The sequence below is a fragment of the Corvus moneduloides genome, chromosome Z, assembly GCF_009650955.1.
Source record: "Corvus moneduloides isolate bCorMon1 chromosome Z, bCorMon1.pri, whole genome shotgun sequence".
NCBI lineage: Eukaryota > Metazoa > Chordata > Aves > Passeriformes > Corvidae > Corvus > Corvus moneduloides.
The window spans coordinates 17,255,059-17,278,600 of NC_045511.1; the positions used below are offsets into that span (position 1 = coordinate 17,255,059).

The 23,542-nt window shown below is 38.6% G+C and overlaps 1 protein-coding gene across 2 annotated transcripts in view; it reads left to right on the top strand.

The window, feature by feature from the left end:
* KIAA1328 (KIAA1328 ortholog) overlaps positions 1–23,542 on the top strand; it is a 174,792-nt gene that overhangs the window by 89,732 nt on the left and 61,518 nt on the right. The gene's annotated exons all lie outside the window — the stretch shown is intronic.

Here is a 23,542-nt window from a genome sequence, read left to right on the forward strand (position 1 = left end):
TTTTGGTGGGATGGCTTTGCTTTAGTCACTGATAGTCCCATTTCACTGAGACTCTGGATCTCAGTAATTCAGTTCAAATTAGCAGACTTTCTGTTTCCCTGAGTGTCTTGTATGTGTCCTTCAGCTTTAAAGTAACTATTGCTCTCTTTGTAGTTGATTTTTTCAGTTGATTTTCAGAAATAGGTCCTGGCATGACAAATCTTCTTATTTCATACAAGAAACTACTGCAAAGGAATTGTTTAAAAGTTAAGAGGAAGTAAAAAGTTGTTTATCAGCTGCTGCTTTATAACAGATCAGTACCTTGTTCTCTACCTATAGGCTACCCTGGGCTTTACAGATGAAGTTGAATTATATAATCTTCTATTGAAACGGAACAAGGGAAGAGAGAAATGCAGCCAAATGACTTGAACTAAGCCAAAATGTCCTAAAGGTCATATTTCCCAGTGCTAAGAAGGAGAAAATAGTCTTTATATGGAATATTTTATTCTCTACAGGAGCCAAACTGGAGTTTTGAATCTAAATTGAAAGCTGAATCTAAACTGAAAGCTATGAACAGCCACAAGCCTATAAATACAGCTTTTGGATTAGTCTTTGTGTGTCCCTTACAGATGGTTTGTAATTTGGAGAAGGGTGTAGTTTGTGAATCTGGTGAGTTTACTGCATCCGCTGTTACCAGGTGTATTTCCATTAGGGGTTTGTTGTACGTGGCCTGTAAGGGCCCTTCATGCTACTGCCTTGTGAATCCTCTGTGCTTTGTAGCTTAATGGTCTTCTGCCAGGTGAGACTTGCTCTAGAACAAGAAGATTGCTTAAATGGGCATGAAAACTACGGAAATGCCTCTTCACTTTTTTATTAAAGCACCACATATAATACTGTAGCTAATTTCATCATTTACATGGGCCACAGTCTTACTGATGATTGACTTTGTTCCAGCAAAAGGCATGCAAGTATTATTTTTGAACAAATGGAGTTTCAAAAAATAAATGCACACTGGATGCAAAGTGAATACTAGAGAAATAAGGTCAATTAATAACCTTTCCCAACTTTAATCCTTGTTTTTTTCCCTTGTTGTTGTTTTTCTGGGATCTCACTCCTACTCTTTATGTCAAGCTTGTTGCTTCCCTTTAAAATATTTTTCAGTGCAGATGGATGCTTTAGGGAAATATCATGCTAAAGAGAGCACCATTGCTAAGCAGAAAAGTGATACACACTGGAAAGAAAGAAAGGGCAACTATAAACTGAGTCTGTATGGGTTACTCTGTTCAGATACATGGGCAATATTGGTGAGATTATTTAGGTTGGGGAGAGATGAGTACGGGAATTTTTTTCAATCTGACTTCAGTATAATGTCTTTCATCCTTCCAGGTTTCCATTAAACACAGTTGGTGTGACTGACTGCATGCCCGAGAAAGTGTAGCAGCACCCTCTAACTTCAGGACAACTTGTTCAAGTTTCCTATTTGCGTTACCCAATTGTGTTTAACTGGAATGCATTAATATAGCAGACACCTTGCCTTCGTCTAACCGGATTTAGGGCTGAGAATGAGTAGAAAGGTCTTATCTTAATGAAAATGAATTTTCTTCTGTCTGAACAATAATGCAATAAAATGATCAACCTTCTTTTTTTAAGCTGTTAATTGCCTGCATGTGTAATGCTACCTAGCGACATTTTTAGCAGTGCCTGGCGAGGGCCCTGCTGTTGGTCAGAGATTTTCAGAGAGGGCTGAAAGATAACATTATTAGTAACAATTAAGACAAATGTTTCTTTTGTGGCTCGAAGAAGGCTCATTTAGCAAAATCTCTCAAAGGCAAGGCGCTGAGCATTTGCAAGGCTTTATTTATTTTGCAGGAAAGTAAATTGTTTGAGGGAGGGGAGGAACTGGAGTGTACATTAGACCCAGCATAGCAGCAGTCAAAGGCATTCCAGTAATGGCACCAGTGCAGGCCCAAGTGCAGAGCAGTGGGATTTCATATACAGTAAAGGGGGAGAAACAGCTACCTCAAATATTCTTACAGTAACTGAATGCTTTAGTTCCTGAATTAATTAATCAAAGGCCCTAGACTGCAATGTCATTATGAATAGTCAGAACGTTTTCAGCTTGGTGCTTGGCTCATCAGTCTGGCAGACACCGAACTCTGTCAATCCCTATTGAAGTTGTGCCAGTCTTCTCAGATGAAGCTGATTGATGTGAGCCCTTTCCTCACCATTCATTTGGACAGCCAGACTGTGTGTGACTAAATTCTTGGCCATCACAGACATTCAGATGAATTCATTTTGATTAGTTCTAGTTGAGACTTTGGGGAAACATGAAGACTGAATTGCTGTTCTTTTTCTCCCTTGCCCCATGTCATTCTTGAGCTCTTCCCTGGTCCATCCACAACCATTATGCTCATGCACGTGTGCAAGTGAATGCACATGCACACATCTCTGTTGCTAGGCATTAATCCATGGGTCCAGAGTTCAAGAGCTTTTTTATACTGATTGTCTTTTACCAAACTACTTCTCTTTTCTGTACAATGTGATATTGGAAAATTGTGCTGTTTTCTCAGTTGCGGCATTTTAATGCTTGCTCTGTCTTCAGTGAGTTGCTTTGCTTTTTTCCTGCTATCTGGGACAAATTTAGTGTAAATTAAATGACCAGTTCATTTTTTTGCGCTCCATAGGCTGCAGCAAGTAATAAACAGCTTATGTAATCTCCTAATCATCAACTCAGCCAAAAAATGTCATAAAACTCTGCAGTATACAGCACCTCGCAATGATTTTTGTAGCCTGCAGAAACCGTATATTATGAATATGGTTTGCTATGGGTTTTTTTATTTAAATTGTCATTATCCTCCATTTGCAGAAAAGAGAAAGACTTTCTTTTCTTATTAGATGTTCCACTTTAAATCTATATTTATTGCCTTTCTGTGTGCTTGTTAATTCTACTTGGAGATTGTTGCTTGCTTTCATTGAATTGGAAAAATGATGTAAATATCAGAAACATTAGGGACGAAGAACTTCTCTAGCCTTTCCTTCTCTGTCCCCCTCCCACCTAGAGTGATATGGGCTTCTCTCAAATTTCCAGTTTCACTTTTGGTAATTCACCTTATCCTTGCATTCTCCATCTATGCGTGTAACCAAAAATTTTCATCTTCAACTCCCTACTCCCACTGTAGGATTTTTGTCCTTCCAGATCTTCTTTTAAACATTTTTGTCCAGCCTAAATAGCATGAAAGTTGGTTTCCATTGCTTCCCATGGGAGGCTTCTTTTGTGGTTTGCTATCACAAGGCATTTTCATAGCCATTATTTTCCATTTCATCACTTCACACCCCTTTTTAGTAACCTGTATAACTGTTATGTATTATTTGGTATTAACCTATTAGTGCATTATGTTTTTCTTTTTAAGTGTTTGTCTTTTAACTGGATCACTGGTGTTTTAAATTGTTGTCTGTATCTTAATACAACTTAATTTTTTTTTAATGGTAGTACTTTGAGAAAGCGTTATAAACAACATGCTCTGTTCCAGGCTCTGTGATACGAAATACAGTGTTGAGCATTTTCTTCTGAAACCCTTTTAGAGGTAATTTTTTCAGTTTTCATGGTGCTGTCATTGATGCCAGCTGTATCTCAGCCAGTCTTCCTTAGTGCAATGCATTGAAGAGAATTGATTTGAGCAGAATGATAGATACAGTCTAAAAGTTACTTTGGGGAAACTTTTTAGGGTGATCTTACAGTATCAGAAATTTTGAAATAGATTTGTGTGCCTTCCGTTATAAAGGAGTACTGCCTTGGGATTCTTTGGAAGGACTTCTTTGTTAACTCTTGGAAGGGTGATTTGCTACTCCCTTGCAGGTGATCCTCTGCCATGGGAAACTGGCCCTCTTAATTCTGTTCTGTGCAGTTTTCATTTATATCTGTAGCTTACTTTACATATTTAAATATATGTTCAGATAAAGTGATTTGACATGGGCTTGAACTAATACTGCTGATTCTGAGTGTTCTTGACTCTTTGAAATTGTTGAAAGGTGGGAGCACTCAGCTCCTTAGCACCTTTCCAAACCACTGCATTGCTCAAATGTCAGAAATGTATTTTATATGGGTGGCAGAAGCTGCCTTCTGGTGAACCTTCTTCTTTCTTTATAATTTGAGCTAAGCAATTGCTCAGTGCCATTTGATGAAATTGTAGTGAATTATGTATTTTCAGGCCCTACTATTTCATGAAGGAAAACAATCTTTTAAGGTGAGCTGATAGGAGTCTGAGATGCAGTACAACGTAGCTGGGATTCATCCGAGAGAAGTAAGTGCAACACGCATTGAGGAGGAAGTGCAATGGGAATCATTTTGGAAAAGGAATTGCAAATTCCTGCCTAATGCAAGGAGAGAGGAGAGAATCCTGGCTCTCTTCTTGTGGTGCTGTAGATACTAGCAGAGAAATCCACATACAGGTTTATAGGTCGTCATTGCCTGTGGTACTCTTGCTAAGTATCTTAATAGAACAGTGTTTGGGAAAGGATACAAGTTTAAATGCTTTAGTAAACTACAGAAAGACTTAAAAGGGGGAAAACGTGGGTGTTCTAACTACCTACAGCTTTGGCACCCTGTCTGCTTGTTTAATTACTATAACACATTTGACACAGTTGAAAACTTTTGAGTCAAAAGCTTTGTGTGTATTTTATATAGAATGATGTCTTTTATATTTTCTTCTCTGGATTGATCAGTCATTTTTATTTAGGCTTTATTGCTGTAATACAGCTGTTGGTTATTTTTCTTTTTAATGCTTAGCCCTTGCCCAAGGTGCTTTAAGGGGAGGAGGAGTAGATCAAAATAGTAATTTTTCTTCTCCTAACATTAAGATAGGAGTTTTTAAATGAGTAAAGCCAATTTATTGCAGAGTAGATTCATTGCGGATACACTCAAAATCTATCGGATTGATTGACGATGCTGTTCTATCAACACGTCTGCTCCAAAAGAGAATGTGGGATAATAGGTTGAAGATTTGATGAATACCATTTTGTTTAGAGAAAATTATGTTTTGGTGCATTTAGTATATTTGTAATGTAGGAAAGACTTTGAAAGTTACCTTCAAAAAGTGATTCTAGAAAGGCCTCCATTGCTGATATCAAGCCTTGTGGTAATGGAGGGGTTTGGCATCGCTCCAGTTCCAGAGAGATCCCACTGCTGGAAAAAATACAAGCAAAATACATTGCTATGGCTTTTGTAGAATGAAGGTTTAAAAAACCCTGACAAGCAAATCCGAACTTTAGTTTGAACTTGACTTGTGTAGAAGTTGTATATGCTCCTTTCAAATATTGGTGAGTTAAAGTTGTGGTAATGAAAATGTTTATAATTTTTTAGATCTCTCTTTTATAAGCAAGCAGCCTAGCTCATTGCTCTTGTGAAGTGGAAGGTGATACTTCTTTTCAAATTCTTCTAATTTATGTAATTATTTTTGTAAGTTTTATGAAATAATACATTTTAAAATTAGTGGAATTCGTGAAATCAGATGGTATAATTCCTAATAATCCATGTGAACTCTTAAGATTCACAGGGAAATAAGCTAACAGATTTCTCTTACCACTGTTTTATTGAATTGATTCTTCCATCTATACTTGGGAGGTAAAATGTGTATTAGATTGCATATTGAAAGTTCTTTTTCATCTTTTCCACATTAGTTTTACTTTCTGAAGCATGACGTCCCCATGTTTAAATCTGAATTTAGAGCAGAGGCATATTCTGAGTAAAGCAAGTAAGACACAGAGGAAGAAAAGGTTTATTTCCAATTCTGTCTTCTTTATGGTTTATGTATAGCAAAAATGAAAGGCTTTTCCCAAGTGAGCTCTGTGTGAGATGTTTGTTTTAAGTGTTTTTTGACATAGCTTGCTGATTTCATGATTAAGCTTTCTGTCCCACAAGTCTGTGGCCTGGCATTCCAGCCATCTAGGTTAAATTGGCTCCAGGCTCTCCCTTCTATATTGAGGGGAGGACGAGTAAGGACCAACAGTTGTTGGCCCTTCCTTGGCCATCTCTTCGGCTACTTCTACTGTAGCCTTAATTTGAAGAGTCCCTAAGCTATGGCTTACTCCAGCATTTACACCTTGGTCACTGGTCAGCCTGGGGTAAGACAGAGAAAGCCATGTAAGAAGTGAGGTTGTGTTAGCAAGCAGAGAGCAAGACTCTTTGCCCTACTTCTCATGCACCTTCGATACACATTCAGTAATACCCATGGCTCTGTCTCTGCTCCATGTACATGGGAGAATGGAGATTTCAGGAGGAAATGGGGCTCTCCAGTAGAGAACAGCAGCAAAGGATTATTTAGTCCTGGTGCCCCCCTTCCAGCAATTATCATAATCTCATTTATTTTCTTCTCAACTCTGATATGGCTACTGCAGTTTTCTGTACTGAAAGAAATTATGACTATTACTTCGATTATTCTACTTGGGTACTGCCATGAGTGCTGTACACACAGATGCCATTTTTTTTTTCAGTTAGAGAATTGAATTCAGAGGTTGATACTGATGCAGTTGAACACCTACAAATTTCAGTACAAAACATGAGACTCCTAGAGTTCTAGTTAGTTGCTTTTGATGAATTGAAATAAATTCATATTCTCTTATTAAAAGCCCAGAGAAGAAACTGAAATGCAACTCTGTATGCATGATTCTTTTTAAAAATGAAGGCTAAGAAAATCCCAATTGATAATATAAGACATAGCTTTTTAATTTATTGCTCAAGCATATGCAAAAAAGGCATTAATTTTCAGTAATACAAAATTCTCAATATGTAGTGCCTGGAGCTATGGTTTTGAACCTAAATTGCATGTATTTACTAAGCCATATAGCTCTGCAATGTGGAAAATGGAAGTGCATTTCAAATATGTGCAGGGGTTGCTATTACTAAAACCAGTTGCAATTTATAAGTGAGAAAAATAAAGCTTCAGATGGCAGATGAAGAGACACCTTTATTGACTCCATATGCTTGACTGCATGAGGTGCGTTCCTGAAAATGGGAAGCAAGTGCCATATTTTAAGGAATTTCAGAAGTCAAGCATCAAGGGGTAATAGAGTTGACCTCTAATTTCAGAAATCACAGGCTAATGTTTGAGAACATTTCCCTTCCAAACTTTATTTAAAGCTCTGCTTAGCACTCAGTTTTATGACAGTAAGGATTTTTGGCTGGGAGGCACATCAGTTATACTGTTACCTACCTGACTTTTTCACTTTAACGGCAGACACCAATGGCCTCTCGGAATGAAATGCTGCTACTTACAGACTATGCAGCGGTGTGGCTGGACTGGCCTTCAGTCCTTGGTTTCAAATGCATGGTTTTGCATCCTCTGTTCTTTTTGCCTTGAACAAAGTACACCGTAGTTGTTTGATTTGTTTCCAAGAGGAGATTTTTTTCGTTCTGGAAGGCTTGTTGCCTTCTTAGTGTTAAAATATTTTAACTGGCGTTTTTCTATCCCCCACTTCCTAGAGTGTCCATTATCCATTGCTGCCATATGTTATCTAAAGGCTGAGTCTTGGAATTCTCATTAGGCAGTTCTCAGCACGGGTGCTGCTCACCTTACAAAGGTGTTATGGTAATACAGGGTTTGGCTGTATATTTAGTGTAGAATTTATTCCACGCTTGGTTCTCTCCACCAAGAAGTAAAGATTCAATTTGAACACAGTATTACTCTTTCCAAGATGATCGAACTTTTGCTTTCAGTACAGGTTTGTGAATTTTTAGAAAAGGGCAAGTTAAAAGTATCCATTTTCCCATTAGGTCAGAAGCTTCAGTACAGGTAAGGTAAAAACACCTGCCCTTAACTTCACCATGTTCTTGTATGTGTCTTTTTGGTATGAATAGAAAAAGTTTTGTCAGCATGGTTACTGCCACCAGTAAGATACAGGAACACAGTTAAACATCCCTTTGCATGTTCCAAGTGATTATTAGTGTAACAAACTACCCGTCATCCTTTATGAAAAATGAAGGGAGGAATTTAAATGTATTTTCAGTAAAGCAATTTTCTTTGAGTTATTCATAAATATCCATATCTGCTTTCTGAATATAGAATTTGAGCCTTGTTAACACATAATACATAAATTTGTTCAGTAGCAAAAGATTCTTTTACCATCTGGACTCTTAAAGCGACAGGTTTAAAGATGATCAGAAATACTGTGGATGAATATAGCTCCCATTTAAAAAAATACAGTATAGGTGTAAAAGCAAATGTGGGATAACATTTCTAGGTAGGTTTACTATTTTTTGTTGAACTAGACGGATAAGCCTGGGAAAATTAATAAGGTTCTGGACAGCTAAACTTCTTTTGAGATCTGAAAAAAACCCAGCAGATTTCAAAGTTTAGTACAACTTGAGAGCAATTAACAGTTTGTTTAAAATCTAGTTAGGATAGTTAGAGTTTTGTTCATCAAGTGTAAAATCCTAGGTGATCTTAGAGTTACTCAGCAACTCCTTTACTAGAAGTCATGGATAGATTTCTTATATACTACTTAAATTTTTTTCAAGTGCAGTTGTCTTGTACAGATACACAGACTATTCTGTGTTTTTAGCAGTCTGCTCTCATGCTTGATAGTGCCTAAAAGCTGCAATGCTGTTCACAGTACTGCTTGTACTCTGCTCAGATTTGGAGGAAAGATGGCATTAGTGCTAAAATACAAAGTGATTAGTGGCAAAGTCAAAAAGTTTTTTCTACTGAATTAACTCCTTTGTCAAATGGCACTTTTATTTAGAGGCAGGCCATGGCACTTTTATTTACAGGCAGGCTATTTGGACAACTCAAATGAACTTGAAACAGTCCTGATACTTCAGCACCACAAATCGGAGATCGGAAAGTTAGAGGAGAGAAGGCACAGTTTTCATGCTGAGATTCCTACCCTGCTCTACTGCTGAGGAAATGACCTGCCACATCTGCTGTGCTGTGACAAGATCTGGACAGGATATGTCCAGAAGACTGTGTGGGAATAGAATACAGGCAGATGATGGAATTGTTTGAGCTGTAGGCTATCTATGCTGTCACATTTAATGGCATCCATTCAGAATCATCACAAGCAATAGTGAGGCAGAACACAAGTATGTGAAGCAGTGCTTTCCCCCCCCCCTTTTCAGAAATTAATTTCTTGTATTTTTTAATTAGACTGGTGGAGAAACACTGATTTTCTTGATAAGGGTATAGCAGCAGTGCCAAGAACATGGCAATTTAAGCATTTTCCAGTTTAGCACTGCTTAACTAAACCTGAATAAAAGAAGAAACTAGAAATGAAAGCAGGTTCCTGGTAGATGTTTTGCAGCAACCTTAAAAAGTGAGTATCGGTGTAGCTGATTGGATTTCTCTTTACATATAAAGTTACTATTGTTTTGGATCTGGGTTGCAGTTTTGATTTAATTTTTTTTCCCAGTGACTTTATATTGACATTCAGATTGATTCTAGCTATCAATATCAGACAGATTAATTTATGAATGATTTTTTTTTTAAATATAAAAATTGTTCGTAATTATTTTTACTCTTTGTAACTGGTAAACCAGAGTAGCCCTTCTGCATCAGCCTCCTGTTGGACTGCAACTGGAGCTATGGGTTTTTTGTTCCTCCAGAATTTGTGCCACTTCAGCTCTGAATTTACTAATACCTAATGTCTTCAGCAATCTATTTGTGACTGAGATTCAGAGAGGTCCTGTGTATTCTTTGACCTCAGTGTCGTCATCTACAGAACAAGGAGAAGAGTGTTTGTTACTGCCAGGAATATATAAATACCTCTAAAGGTTACAAGTTCTCTCAAAGTGCCTTGTATTTCTGCTGATTTCACGTTAAGCAGAAAACTGTGTATATGTGTAGTAGGGGCAGTGGGGGGAGTGCAATTATCAGATGTCAAGTTTTGTTTTATTTTTGTAATGATCTGTATGGTTGTTAATCGGCAGCTGACTCCTCAGAGGGAACTTGAGGGAGATCATGTATTTAGAAACAATCTGGCTTCTAGTATGTTTCTCTCCATTGTAGTTTTCTCCCTTTGTTCTTTTGTTCTCTATTATGAAGGACATTTGCATGAAAACAAGATTTTTGTTTCTTAAGAGTTCAACTGCTCCTGCTGCTTATTCCCCACCTGGCCATAATCTTCTGTTTGTGACATCTCAATTGGTGGTGGTGCAAATGATTATGATGTCAAAGACAGGATTATGACTTCAGGTGAGAAACAAACAGCAGGAACTGGTGAACTCAGGAGAAATACACATCTAGATTTTTCTCTAACCATTTTTATGCTAAAAGCACAAGGAAAATGCAGACAGTAGATTATGTATGCATATATAAAATAACTGATATATTAGCAAATTGTATCATACCCGTGGGTAAAATGACAAATCTATTCTTTAAATTACTTCATCTGTTCTTATCTAGTTTCATCTACAGAAAATTACAATAGTAGAATAGTATCCAAAGGCAGTGTGGTTAGGACATAGTTACTTGGTTTTACCAAATAACTGCAGCTCTTGTGAGAAACTTGTTTTGTTATAGCATGAAGACCTTAATTTGGTAATAATAAGGTTTGATGAAAAATGTAGAATCAGACCCAAACTGTGGACTACGAATGAGTTGACCAGGGTCCCTGGTGACAATGTGGTTTTGGACCAGATCAAGTTGATACAGTGGGAGGTTCTTGGATTTGTCTGAGTCCTTACGCTTGTTTTTTGTTCCCTCCTATTTAATATTGCACTTCCTATGTGTTCCTGAGGCACCCCACTGTCCCCAAAACCTAATTTCCTAGAGGGTTTTTGCACCCTATCTCCTTTTGTAAGTTCTTGTCTGCAGTTTGAAGTCCTATGACAGCAAATGGCTTGCATGGCTCTGCAATCATTTGCCACTGTGCATCAGGGTAGTGGGAGGGGATATTTCCTATAAAAGCTTTACAGGTATAAGAATTACAATGCAGGGAGAGGGTGTGTGTGTGTGTATTGTAATACCAGTTGATGTAACACCCCTGAGATTGTCTCTTCAGTAAGTTAGTGGTGGATTCTGAAGACATTACTCCACAGAAATCCTCTCCAGGGAATTAGCTCATGTGCTTCTGCTGTTGGAGTTGTTACAGTCAGGGTTGCCACTTCTGCTAGCTAATTCTAAGGTCATCGCATTTGCAATTTTTGGTTAGGAAAAATTTCCCCTTCTGCATTATTTCAAGAATGCCTGTGTATAGGTGCGTCCTGTTCTTCTTTTGAGGTATATGTCGCTTTTTTGGATGTAGTTTGTGAAATGAAACAAAATGGAAGAAATGGTGTTATCCTATAAGCACTTAATGTCCTGTGTCAGGATGACTGGGTGAAAATAGAAGGGAAGAGAGGAGTTAATAATCACAGAAATAAAGACATGGAAAATCATCAAATCCACAATTTTGGTATTTGAAGTACCCCAGCTTCAAAGAAAGCATGGGGAGTGTTTTTGTTGGGTTTTTTTTCCGAACAGAATTGAAGTAGTTATCTTCAGGAACCCAGTAATTAAAATTAGAAAGTTGGTAACATTTTTATTGAAGGCAATTCTAGTGGTGAGATTAACATTAGATAATCTTATCATGAAATAACCAGGCACCCTGTGATGATCTGACACATGAGAGGCTGCACAGAGCTTCTGGTCCCCCAAGGGCTGTGATTGTTTTATGGTTTTATCTTATGATAACTGTTCTTTGGTTTTGCCCTTTTCTGAGAGTTTCATACAGTACACATTCCCTCCCACCCCCCTGTAAATTTGTAATTTAACACTACTCTAGGAAATGGCAAATCAGCATGAAACTATTAATCTTATCTCGTATCATGAGACAGACACTGATCCAAGAGATCTGATTACTTTGCTTCTGGTCATTATCCAGACTGAAACTGGGCTTGGGCATTTGTATCATCAACAGTTCTGCCATCAGAAAGCAAAAGATTTCAAAAACAAGAGGAAATTCTATAATCAATCCAGTTTAACATTTCATGACAAAAATACAGTGTGGAACCAAACTCCTTTTACTCATCACTTAGCGATCCTCTGTGGTATTAAAGCCCTCATTTCTGCCCTGTGTCTACAGCTTCTTTTCCTGGGCATTTAAAGCATAATAAAGGACTTGAATGTCAGGCATGAAGACTTTAAATAATCTGTAGTGATTTTAATGAGTTCAGTCACAATTTCCACAGGTTTGTCGTGCTTCATAAGTATTTCTGAGATGGAGCTTGCAGTCAAGAGTCTCTGCTGCCAAGTTGCTTTTTGGTCTTTTTGAGAAGGACGGAAACTGGCTCCTGTTCAGTCCTGCAGAACTGAGTCTGTTTTAGCTTGAACTGCTCTGGAAATAGCCAGCTGCATCCCCTCCCCTCCAATGAATATACTATGAACAAGAAATCCAGTTTTAATTTGCATTACAGTTCAGCTAATTAAAGAAAACTCATTTTAAATACCTGACTGAACCAATGTGATTTGGGTTTCTTCTTTACTCTTTTCCCTTCTTCCTTTCTTTTTCCCCTCCAACTCAGTTCTTCTGAATACTTGTGACTTTGTCTTCTCCCCCATCAAGTTTGTGACACTTCAAAAGATGTACTTATTAAATATGTAACTATGAGGGAGGCTCAATCTCTTTTTTTACTTCTCCAGTAGGCTAGAGCTTTCTGCTCTATGACAATATTTGAATTTATTTGTTTATTTATTTATATTTTTTTTACTATTTACAAATCCCAAGGAACTTTACAGATATGGAAACATGTGGTGAGAATTTCTTCTCTGCTCAACTGGATGGTTCAAGCTCTGTTCCTGGAGGGAGTGAATTTTACTGTTGACCTAATTCTGCTCCCGTTAAAGTTGGCACTGAGTGGTTTTAGAGATATTCAGCCTCAAAGTGTTACTATTCTTTGTTGAATCCAGAGTTTAAGGAGGAGAGCTGAAGTGCAGCTCTTTCCGATGGAATAAGAAAGGCTTAAGCCTGGTAATCAGAATACATTTATTAACTAACTCTATCCAAAGAAGTGGCCTGGGAACCCAGATAGAGAGTTCAACTTTGCATTAGAATTTTATCAGAACTTCAAAAATTTATACCTTTTGGCATTGTGGCCTGTCTCTGCTTTCTGCATCATGGGCTGTTTCTGCTTTCAGCATTTGTGCAGACTTACTGTACAGATTGAGTTCACAAAGTGGGGAAAGAGAAACCAGAGCAACGGTAAAATATAAAACCACAAACTTCTGTGCTTTACCCTGGGAAAAAAAATTCCCATCAAAAATTGGTTCCCTACTTGAGAATAACTAAGGTCAAATTTCAGTTGTCTTATGTATCTGCTACATTAATTGCTATCATGTGGGGAAGATATTTTTCTTTTTTTGTATGCAAGTCTGTTAAACATGCATATAAACATGTTGGAAATGGCACAAAAGAGGTATGAGCGCCTGCTTATCACAATAGACCTCTTAAATTGGCACAACACAACAAAATAATGGTTCTCTGTTGAAAGGAAGGTCCACCTCTGCAGCTTGAAAAGACTGTAGTTTAGGGGTTCACAGCTGCAAACTGTGCTTCTGCGTCGCTGTCCGACAGCTTGTAAGCAGGGCACAATGTTTTGCTAACTATTAATGTGATACTATGATCACATATTTAATTCTTTTGCATATTTTTGTGTGCTTATGACCAAGGCCCAGCTTTGTGCAAGGATGTCCTTTCCTCTGGCTCATGCAATTGCTGAGACTTTGAGAGCTTTACGAAGCTGAGCTCACTTTAATAAACCTGTGTGTGGGTTTACTTGGTCTGTCTGTCCAGACTGCAGTGCTCCAGAATGAAGGCAATTGCCTCACAAAGTCACTGCTGCCCTGGAGTAGTGAAGGGCCTTTCAATTTATTCCTGTTCATGCCTTTTTAACTTAATGTTCTTCTTCACACAAGCTGGTAGTGATGGATGTCCATTCAGACAACCTAATGGCCTATGGTTACTATAGAAGAGCCTTTATATCAATATTCTGCAGCTGAGACCCATCAGGCTGGACTGTCAAACTGCTGTACAACACATCTAGCACTTTATGCAAATAATAGCTGTGACAATGTTGCTATACTTTATGGTGTTACACAGGACTGTAAAAGATCCATTTCCATAGGTCAAGAGGTAGTTGATCTTTGTAGCTTGATATATCAGAGGTTGTTTCCCTCTGTCAGTGGTTGCTACTTCCAACAATACTAAACCCACTGCAGAATGCCCTCAGCTCTTAAGGAGCCTCAGCCATACATGGAATATCTGATGGGACATCCAGTGCAGTGTTTCAAGTGTGGTGGGAATGTTGTGGAGTCAGCATCTTCATGGTGAACTTCAAAAGGCAACAGCTGGCTTACCCCGGGAATGAGAGATTGCTATTTGCTCCTTGCATGTTCCTATTCCTTGATTCAACTTTGCATGCAGTCTTTCATTAGTTAATTTATATACCTGTTTGAGATACTGCAAGCATGCCAAAGAGAAGACATTTAATCTCTCACTGAAATCACAGCCAGTATGCCAAGAGAACTTTGAATTTTTATGTTCAGCAAGCTGAGCCTTCCAGACTCCTGTGAGATCATTTGCCTGTGTTGCTCAGAGGTCTCAGGGACACGTGTCCAATGCAGAGACTGTCAGATTAGGTAACAGATTATGAGATATCATGCTTGGGTGGAACTTCTACAGGGGTGGTTATATTTTGCACAAAACTTCCAGCTGCATATGTTGTTAGTCAAAAAAGTTCACGTTCTTTCAATATGCAGAGTGCTCTTCTTACATAACTGTAATCTAAGATGTTGACTTCTTGCTAAGGGAGGAGAATCTGACAAGAGCAGGGATATGAATTATGGAAAAACTGAAGCAGGAAATGGAATCATGATATGTATGTAGTATCTGCCCATGACAGGGTTGTGCCACCATTCAGAGATGGCTTAGTGTTCTAAGCGCTTTGGTGGCAACTCACGCTTCCTTTCTATTGGTTCATTTATCTCTCTGTTGCATTGTACCCTTCAGTGTGTTGGGAGCATACATGGTTTTTCAGTATTACTCTAATACAGGAAATAGTCTGTGCTCCCATTTCTTTGGATTCCAGCAGGTTAATTTGTAGTTTCTTCACTCCCTTATTTTAGTATGTTGTTCTTGGTAATTTAATCACCTTGGCGTGATAGCAAGTTTCTACATGACAGCAAGTTTCTGGATGTCAGCTGCTTCAGACTGGCTGTTTCCTCTCTTAGCTTCATACCCAGTGAGAGAGACGTGAGGACCCCTCTTGTGTTGACTAGGAGTTAGCATGGGGTAAAACCACACAGGCTGGGATCTCAAAGCTCGAAGCCTCTGTGGCTAATGAGTCTGTGAGCAGTCAGTTATACAACTTGCTGTTTTCTAAATGGTATAGGAACTTTTTTGAAATGTGGAGAGGTCAAGTACCAGGGTTCTGACTTGATTCTTTTGGAAGATGCTCTTAATTTTCTGCTACCAAGACTATTTACCACGTAGCTTTGTCTTGCACACCAGCATTTGGCCAGTTAATGTAAAGCTCTATACCAGTCAGGACCTGGTGCATTAGTCTTGTTCCAGTCTTTGTTCTGAAGAACAGCGTCATTACAAAATAAAAGAGTCTTTCTAAAAAGCTTTTATTTCTTGTGTGAAACTTCCTCTTTGACAAGATGAAGTGAGTCAGCCTGTCTTTAATGGGATTGCACTGAAATGTCTGCAACTCTTGTTGTCATTCCTTGGCATGATCGTTACTTGAGGGGCAGATTAGAGGTCAATCAGCCTGAGCCACGAGGGTGCCCACTGCTGGCCTCAGGATACTCCCTACAAATGTAAGATCAAAAGGGCAGGCATATGAAAATTACTGTTTACTTTTTATGAATTATTTCCCAGAGTTGGGATCATTAGCAGAATCTAAATGCTGCCTAGCTCTTAGTGCAAGGACACTCCTGACAGAATGCACTCGCTTGGGCACACCTTTCCGCTCTTAAAATCAAAAGATTTTCTGCTTTTGCTTGTGTGGAATTTCTTTATTATTTAAATAACTTTCTGGTTGTTTTGTGTTTGTTTTTTTTTTTTTTTTCTTCTTTTCCTCAAAGCACTGTCCCTACTTCTGAACGTGCTTTTAATTCCTAGATGTCATCTATTCCTTTCTTTGTGCAGCGAAAGTATTTCAAAACTTTCATCCATACCCCAGGGATGCTGCAGGAGACACCTGAAGGAAGTAAAACTTTCTGTAGTTGTCCTGAGTGAACAGTGGCTGTTGCTTACAATTCATCCCTGGCCAGTGGGTTCCAGAATTATCCCTACTGGAAATACAGGGGAAAGGTGATATTGGCTGTCATGGAGAGGTGCATGTTGGCAAATGCTGATTCAATGTCTACTTCTGCAGTAATCTTCACACATCAAACTCTGCACCTTCTTATCCACATAAGTATCTGGCTTCTCTTTGATCACAGTAATCAGGGCTATTTAGAAGGGTCACAGTATATTTGCCCTTTTGTCTTGTGTCTGGAGCTATGAAAGCATGACTTTGGAGCAAATGTTCATTGAATTCTAAAGAGACTGGCAGTAGCTGGGAACATGTGTAGCCTGTAATACGCTAAACTTGCGATTCCAAGTGGAAAACTGTTTGCTTTTTAAAATAACTTCGAAGAAGTTACCTTGAAGAACCAAATACATGGTGGATATTACTGTTTAATGAAAACCAATATGAACTTCCCTCTTATCGTTCAACATGTTACTACCCTTAATGTGAAATAATCAAATGCTGCCCAGTGTTGGAATGAAGCTAAATCTGGCTGCCAACCAAAATAAAATCCCTTATAGCTATTTTTGTATGTTCTTAAAATGTGTGCTGAGAGATTAGGCAGTTGTCTTTTTTCCTCTTCTCTGCTATTTTTCTTAAAAAGTTTAAAAAGTTTAAAAAACCCCAGAGAACTCTGTTGCAGCGCCCTCCTATGATAAGGTCATGGAGCAGAAAATCCAATGTTGTGTTCTTTATCTAAATCCTTATTCTTGCTAATCTGGTTAGACATTTTGGATAGGTGTGTTTTTACTTATTTGGCATGATGTTTTCTCAACATCATTTTTTTGGCATTTATCTTGACAGCAGTAGCTAGAGAACTTCTTGCTGGTGTTTAAATGGATAAGCTGAGCATCTCCTTTCTATCTTTTCCTCTTGCTGTTGGATAGATCTCAGGAAACTTTTTAATCCTTGCAAAGCAGTGAGCAAAGGAAATGTGTGTGCAGATGAATGGGGTTGCTGGGTCCTCCAAGACAGGGTTCTGCAAGTGACCATCTGGAGGAGTGGGTCTGGGGTTTAGTTTAGTAGCCTTCAGAAAGCTGAGGCACAGGTACTATAAAAATAAGTCTGTTGGTGCTAGGCAGAGTTTAGGCTTGTACTGAGCACGCCCAGTCTCAGAAGTTTTCTGCCATATGACTTGGACTTCTCAGGGTGGATCAGCAGTAGATAGGGGGTCACGTTCACAGGCTCATGAAATTTGGAGCCAGGATGTGGCATGCTTGCCATAGATTTCCTGCAGACTTCACACTGAGGCAGAATGAAATATCTAATGGTGCTGTTCATTTCATCATCTTTGTTGTGATATCTTCTTGTTTTTCTTGTAGTCATCATGGAAAACCATGGTTTTAAATGTCTCTTATTATGTCTGTGCTTTGGAGGCTGTTACGTTCACCTTTTTTTTTTTTTTTTTATGATGTGGTGCCAACTTAAACCTCTCTGAAGTGTTATGTCTTGAAGCCAGAAACCAAATCCTGATGGGTTTCCAGATCACTGGTGTCTCCAGTGCTTTTGGGACAGAAGAATGGTGGAAGTCTTTTTGCCACCCAAATGGTGAGGAATATGAGATATACCTGTCAACTGATAGCTGTTAAATTAACATTTCCATTTCCCTCTGTGTAGCCTTATCTTTATAGGCAGGTGTATCTGTGTTGGGAGAGGGGCTATTTTTGGCTCTGCTGTAGGAGAGCCTGAAGGTAATGAGTTGTGCATAGTAAATCTTGCTTACTCCATAATTTCCACTACATTTCAAATTAAGGGCCTAAATTAGGGTTAGTGTCAGACTTGCTCTTTTGCTATGTCCTAATTTTGTTTTAAAAGCACATAGCTAAGGACTTTAATATGTTTTAGATTCAAGGCTTGTAAGTTATACTAAAATCCCTAAGGGAGGCAAAATAACTTATTAAAACCTTGCAAATGTTTTTGACTGCTGCATTCTATTATTTTCTATTCCAGTGGTAGCATACAGCCTCTGCTGCTGATGGGTGGAGGAATGCAAACCTCCAGGGCCCATTAGACTTAACTTGTTTACTGCATTGATATCTATATGTTAAATGACAAGAGAGTTCAGGTTATTGAATAATTTAAAATTCAGCTCTAATTGGTGTCATATGACCTGGAAAAGGCCATGGATGACGCTAGGAGCATGCTGTGAAATTCTTATAAATAATTCATAAATTAGATCATTCATTTGCCTGGATGTCTTGTTAAATGCAGAAGTTTGTAAGTAATAACTGATGATATAACACCTGTAAGTATTTAGTTCATATGCTGGAAGGTAATCTACCTTGATGATCTTCTAGCACAACCTGCCAGAGTACAAGAGTTAATTGCACTAGGGAGAATGCACTACATTTATTTGGGATGGGCTTTGGCAAGCGTACGGTGCAGATGTTGCATTACACATTCTCTATCAGCTAGACAACTATTCTGTATATGCCCATGTTAAAAATGCAGCTCATCACTCTTCTGCCCTTATTTCACGTGAACTCCAAATGCACTGGGAAATGGTAGTGACCTGCTCTGCTCACAAATAGTATAGTTTTTGAAATATTTATCTAGGTCTTGAACTACTGATTCTTTGGTAAAATAAAGGGCAGAAGTAAAAAATTGAAGTCAGAAGATTGGGATTTTTTTTTTTTTATTGTTTTTATAATGTTGGCAGCACATTGAGTCTTAATAGTTGGACCTGGTGCTGTCAAGATTAGTGTAGTGGCATTTTTCTATAGTGCAAACAGGAATGATACAGTTTTGTTTCAAAAAGCAAATATGTTTGCTTAAATTTAGTGGCTAGGTATTGCACTGCTGTGTGTGGGTGCTGTGTGGGCTTAATGGACACTTTGTTCACAGTGACTTCCAAGACTCAACACACGGGCACCTCGCTTTAGTTTTCTTGGAGCACTGTATTATTAACTGCCTTATCAGGCAGTGTAAAACCAGTCTGCTGATCTGAAATGGGAGTCTTTGTTAGAGATTATCTACAGTGTTTGGGTAGCTGGAGAAGAAGGGTGGCATGTTTATGAATGCAAAATATACACTTAAAGCTGAGTGCCAGCAAATGCTCACATGCTACTTTGAATGCAGGTTTTTTGTGCACCTGGCCTGCCAAGTGCAAACCCTCTTAGCAAAGAGGAGAAAAAATACTGAAGGCAGCACAAACATAGGAGGTGTTCCTCTGCTATCGTCTAGCAACTATAGATTCACTTTTTTGTGATGTGATATTACTTTTTTTTAGCTGTGCCTGTTCAGTATGTTGAGTTCAGTAGATTTTTACAGGAAAAATACAGGTTGGTGACTGTCATTCACATTATCTTTCACTTGAGACCACTTGTTTTATTCAGTGGAATGTGGCAATCATAGCTATACATAATTTCTACAGAAAGTAGTGCTTTGTTTCTTGCTTGAAAAATGGTTGGCTTACCTTAGGAGTTATCTATTGTATTTATCTTCGGTAGTGACAGAGACAGTTGTTGTACTGTTGCATGGCACTTTGTAATAACCGATATTGGGTTATTTGTGGTACAGATTTTAACAAAAGATTATGTGATTTAAATAATAAGATTTATACACTCCAGTAGATCCTACTAATATATTTTATAATCTTTACCCATTTTCATTCTCCCTGATAAATTCTTACAGAATCTTGGAAAGAACAGCTCCTTAATCACTAGTAATGTACTTCACATAGTCCTATAATTCGATGTAATTGTTCTTAAAAACAACATTTCTGTTGCCCCAATATCCTATCTGAGCTTATTTAGAATATACACCCTCCTCATTTTGCTGACAAAAGCAAGTGCTTATACCATCGATAGACCTGAAACCCAAAGCCAGGCTTTGTTCAGATGAGACCCATATATATCAACAATGCAGAGTGGTGACTGAGTTCCAGGTTTAGGTTATATACCCTAGTGAGGGTGTCAGCTGGGTCACTGATGGAATCACAGAATTGTTTAGGTTGGAAACCACCTCTGAGTCCAACCATTAACCCAGCACTGCCAAGCCCACCACTAAAGCTTGTTGCTAAACAACCACATCTGCATGTCTCTTAAATACCTCCAGGGCTGGTGACTCTGCCACTGCCTCTGCCAGAGCTTGGCAACGCTTTCAGTGAACAAATTTTTCCTAATAAATTTTGCTGACCATGCCCAAAGAACAACTACACTGGTGAAGAGTATGTGCCCTTGGTGCTCTTTAAGGTGTTTCTGTGTATGGTAGCCTCTGCTTCATCTCTAAAAATCTTTACAAATATTTTAATCTCTGTATTTCTCCTCTGGTTGCTACTTTCGTTCATTCTCCTTGGTTTCCTTCAGAGTCCCCCCTTAGGTCAGCACAATGGACTAGTTCTGAATCAGTGTGTTCCTTCCACTGTTTCTACCCCACCAAAAGAAACCCCTGAGCTGAAAATCCAGATTAGAGAAATGTCCTCAAGATACAACTGAGAATGATTTTACTTAATTGTCTCTTTTTCTGTATTCAAACATATTTCAGCTAAAAGCTACAAACCCAGGTGCTATGAACTGAACTCCTAATGCTGTTAACATCTCTAGCAATTTTGCTCTGCAATGTATTTTGCTGGGACCCCAGTTTTTGCCCCTCAGAATGCAGGACATCTCAAGGAAATGATTTTGGGCTGTTTCTTAAACATGTTTGTACGTGCAGTAAAATCTGTTCGTACATGCAGTAAAAAAAGACCTTCCTGTGCTGTGATTGTAAAGATCTGCCCAGTTACTAGTTCATCCCTTGCAGTACAAAGCCCTTTGTGCTGGAGTCAGTCTGTAACTGTGCTTCCTCTGCCAGCACTGTGAGTTAGAACTGCAAAGCACACAAGTTGCATTTAAGAACAATTTGCAGAGATCATAATGCTGCCTGCATAAAACTGGTGCACTGTTTGTCTGTTCGTAGGAAGTTTTAAGGACTGGATGTTTGTTTAAGCTCTGCGCTGAATCCCTGAGCAAAAATTACTGGGGTTGCAGTAAAGACTTTGTAGACCTCCACATGTGTCTCCCTCTTTAAATCCTTCTAAAGATTATTAAAACCATTTTTAGTATCTCCTTTTTTCACAAGAGTTTCACATCAGATCAAGTCTTATTAACTGCTTACGTTGCAAGGATTAGTCTGAGTTTGTTTAAGCCTCAGTTAAAGGAACTTGTATCTTTAAATACGGCACAGCAAGCCTGGAAGAGCTCCATGGAGGAGAAAGCACAGCTGTTCCATCATGGTCCGTCATGGTTTCCATGTGTCCCATAGGCAATATCTTTCTTAAACTCATCTTGTAAACCTATCTGATTCCTTATGCTTGTGTGTCTTTAGACTCACAGTAGTAGGTGGGTCTTTGGAATATTTCTTTTCTCTACTTTTCTACTTCACCTAGCCCGCATCTTACAGATCTGTCATGTCATGTACCAGTCTCTTCTGAGCCCTCATACGTGTAAATGCCAGTCCATTTTCCCTGTAACATCTACCATACAGCTGTATTTTCAATTAAGGCTTTAGCAGAAACCCCACAAATTACTAAAAAATTTGTTGACTAGTTTCTGACTCCCAATAGTTAATTTTTCTTTGGGGTTAGACCCTGCAAAGTGCTGAGTAGCCAGCAAAGGCATGTTGGAACTCAGTCTTCTGCCTAACATGACCTCCCTCCTTCTAAAGGAATAAAAAAATCCCACTCATATTCAATGACATTAATGAGAACTTTCCCCCCTGCAAACATATTGTAACTGTGAAATAACATTAAAGTTTCTCTGCCTTGTTATGAAGTCTTTAAATGTCAATGCCATTTCTGAGACCATCAGGGCAGACTTAATGGTGGCCAAGGTCAACAAATGCTAACTGGTACCTCTCTTTTAGGGCCTTCAGGGACTCTTAATAGAGTCTCAGCCATGAAGTTAATTTGCAATGTGGACCTTTATTCTTAAACCTGATGATTATTTTGTAACATCTTCATTCATGTGCTTAGATTTCTTAACATTCTCTTGTCTCTTCAGTCGGTAAACTATTAAAATAAAGGTATTTTCATACATTTCATCTTTTGAGTTTCCTTTTTTTCTGGTGTGTTCTTTTTGACTACTATTTATGGGCTGCAGAAGGACAGGTGTTTGCTTTTTGCCGACCACCCTACACTGCCAGCCCAGATAGGATGCTCTAAGAATGCCTTTAGGTCTGAGACCTTCTGCTGTCCCTGGGGACTGGGAAACCTTCCACCTTGAAAACCTCTTCCTGTAGGTGCCCTAAATGCTCTATAACCAGAAGCAGGTGATGTGGGAAATGAGAGACTGCATCATCCTTTTCTGTATTGTCTAATTTAGATTAAAAGGGCTCTGTAGCCTTTATTTCTCTAGAAAATATTGCCAACAAGGATGGCATGCTACAAATAATAAATAACAAAACTCCGTCTTTTTGGCAGCATGTTGCATTTCTGCTCAGTTGCCCTGCCAGCCCCTATGACTTTAAAATATTTAGTGTCCTGCACTTTTCACCCAGTTCAAGCACCAGACTTTCCTCAGACATTTAGCACTGACATTAATGCAAATGCCTCCAGCTCACTGGGCCCTTTGGGGCAAAACATGACATCCTTGACTTTCAATCACATGGCAGAGATTTTTTTGTATGCACGAAACTGGAAATAATAAAATATCAGTATTCAGGTGCTAATCCACATTAATTTACATTCTGTGAAGTCTATAAGAAACTTGTAATTGGTTGTCTTGAAGGGCAGCTGAGTATATTTGGTATTTTATTTATTAAAAAAAAGAATCTAAATTATACATGTAAATGCTGCATAGATTTGTATTTTATCTCTCTTCTAATCATTGCTGGACGCTTGCTTGCATCCCTAAATTCGAGTATTTTGGGTCTGGCTGGCTGGCTGGCAGTCTATGTGCACAATACCTATCTATTGTAAGCATTGCCAGAGGGCAAATAATACATTTTTTTTTCTTCAGTGGATTCCAGATTTCCCTGCTAAACCACTTAGACTGCAGTGGTTTTGCTATCTTTAACAAATCTGGCTTCTGTAATTAAAAAGCTCCATATCTTAGTGGAAGGTCCCAAAGGCTGGAGGAGCTTAAATTCAGTTTGTTATTGAAATTAATGCACGGTTCTAGCAAAAGGAATGCATGTGCCTGATACACTGCTGTTGTGATGTGCATAAAAGCTCAAATGCTTAGCTGCCTAGATGAACCTTAGTGCAAAGATACTCCAGGATGTAACTACGATTGTGATGTCTGTTACATAATATCCATGACTGTAACAAAACCACTAGAATTTGCTTGTACTGGGTTGACAAATGTGAATTACAGTTGC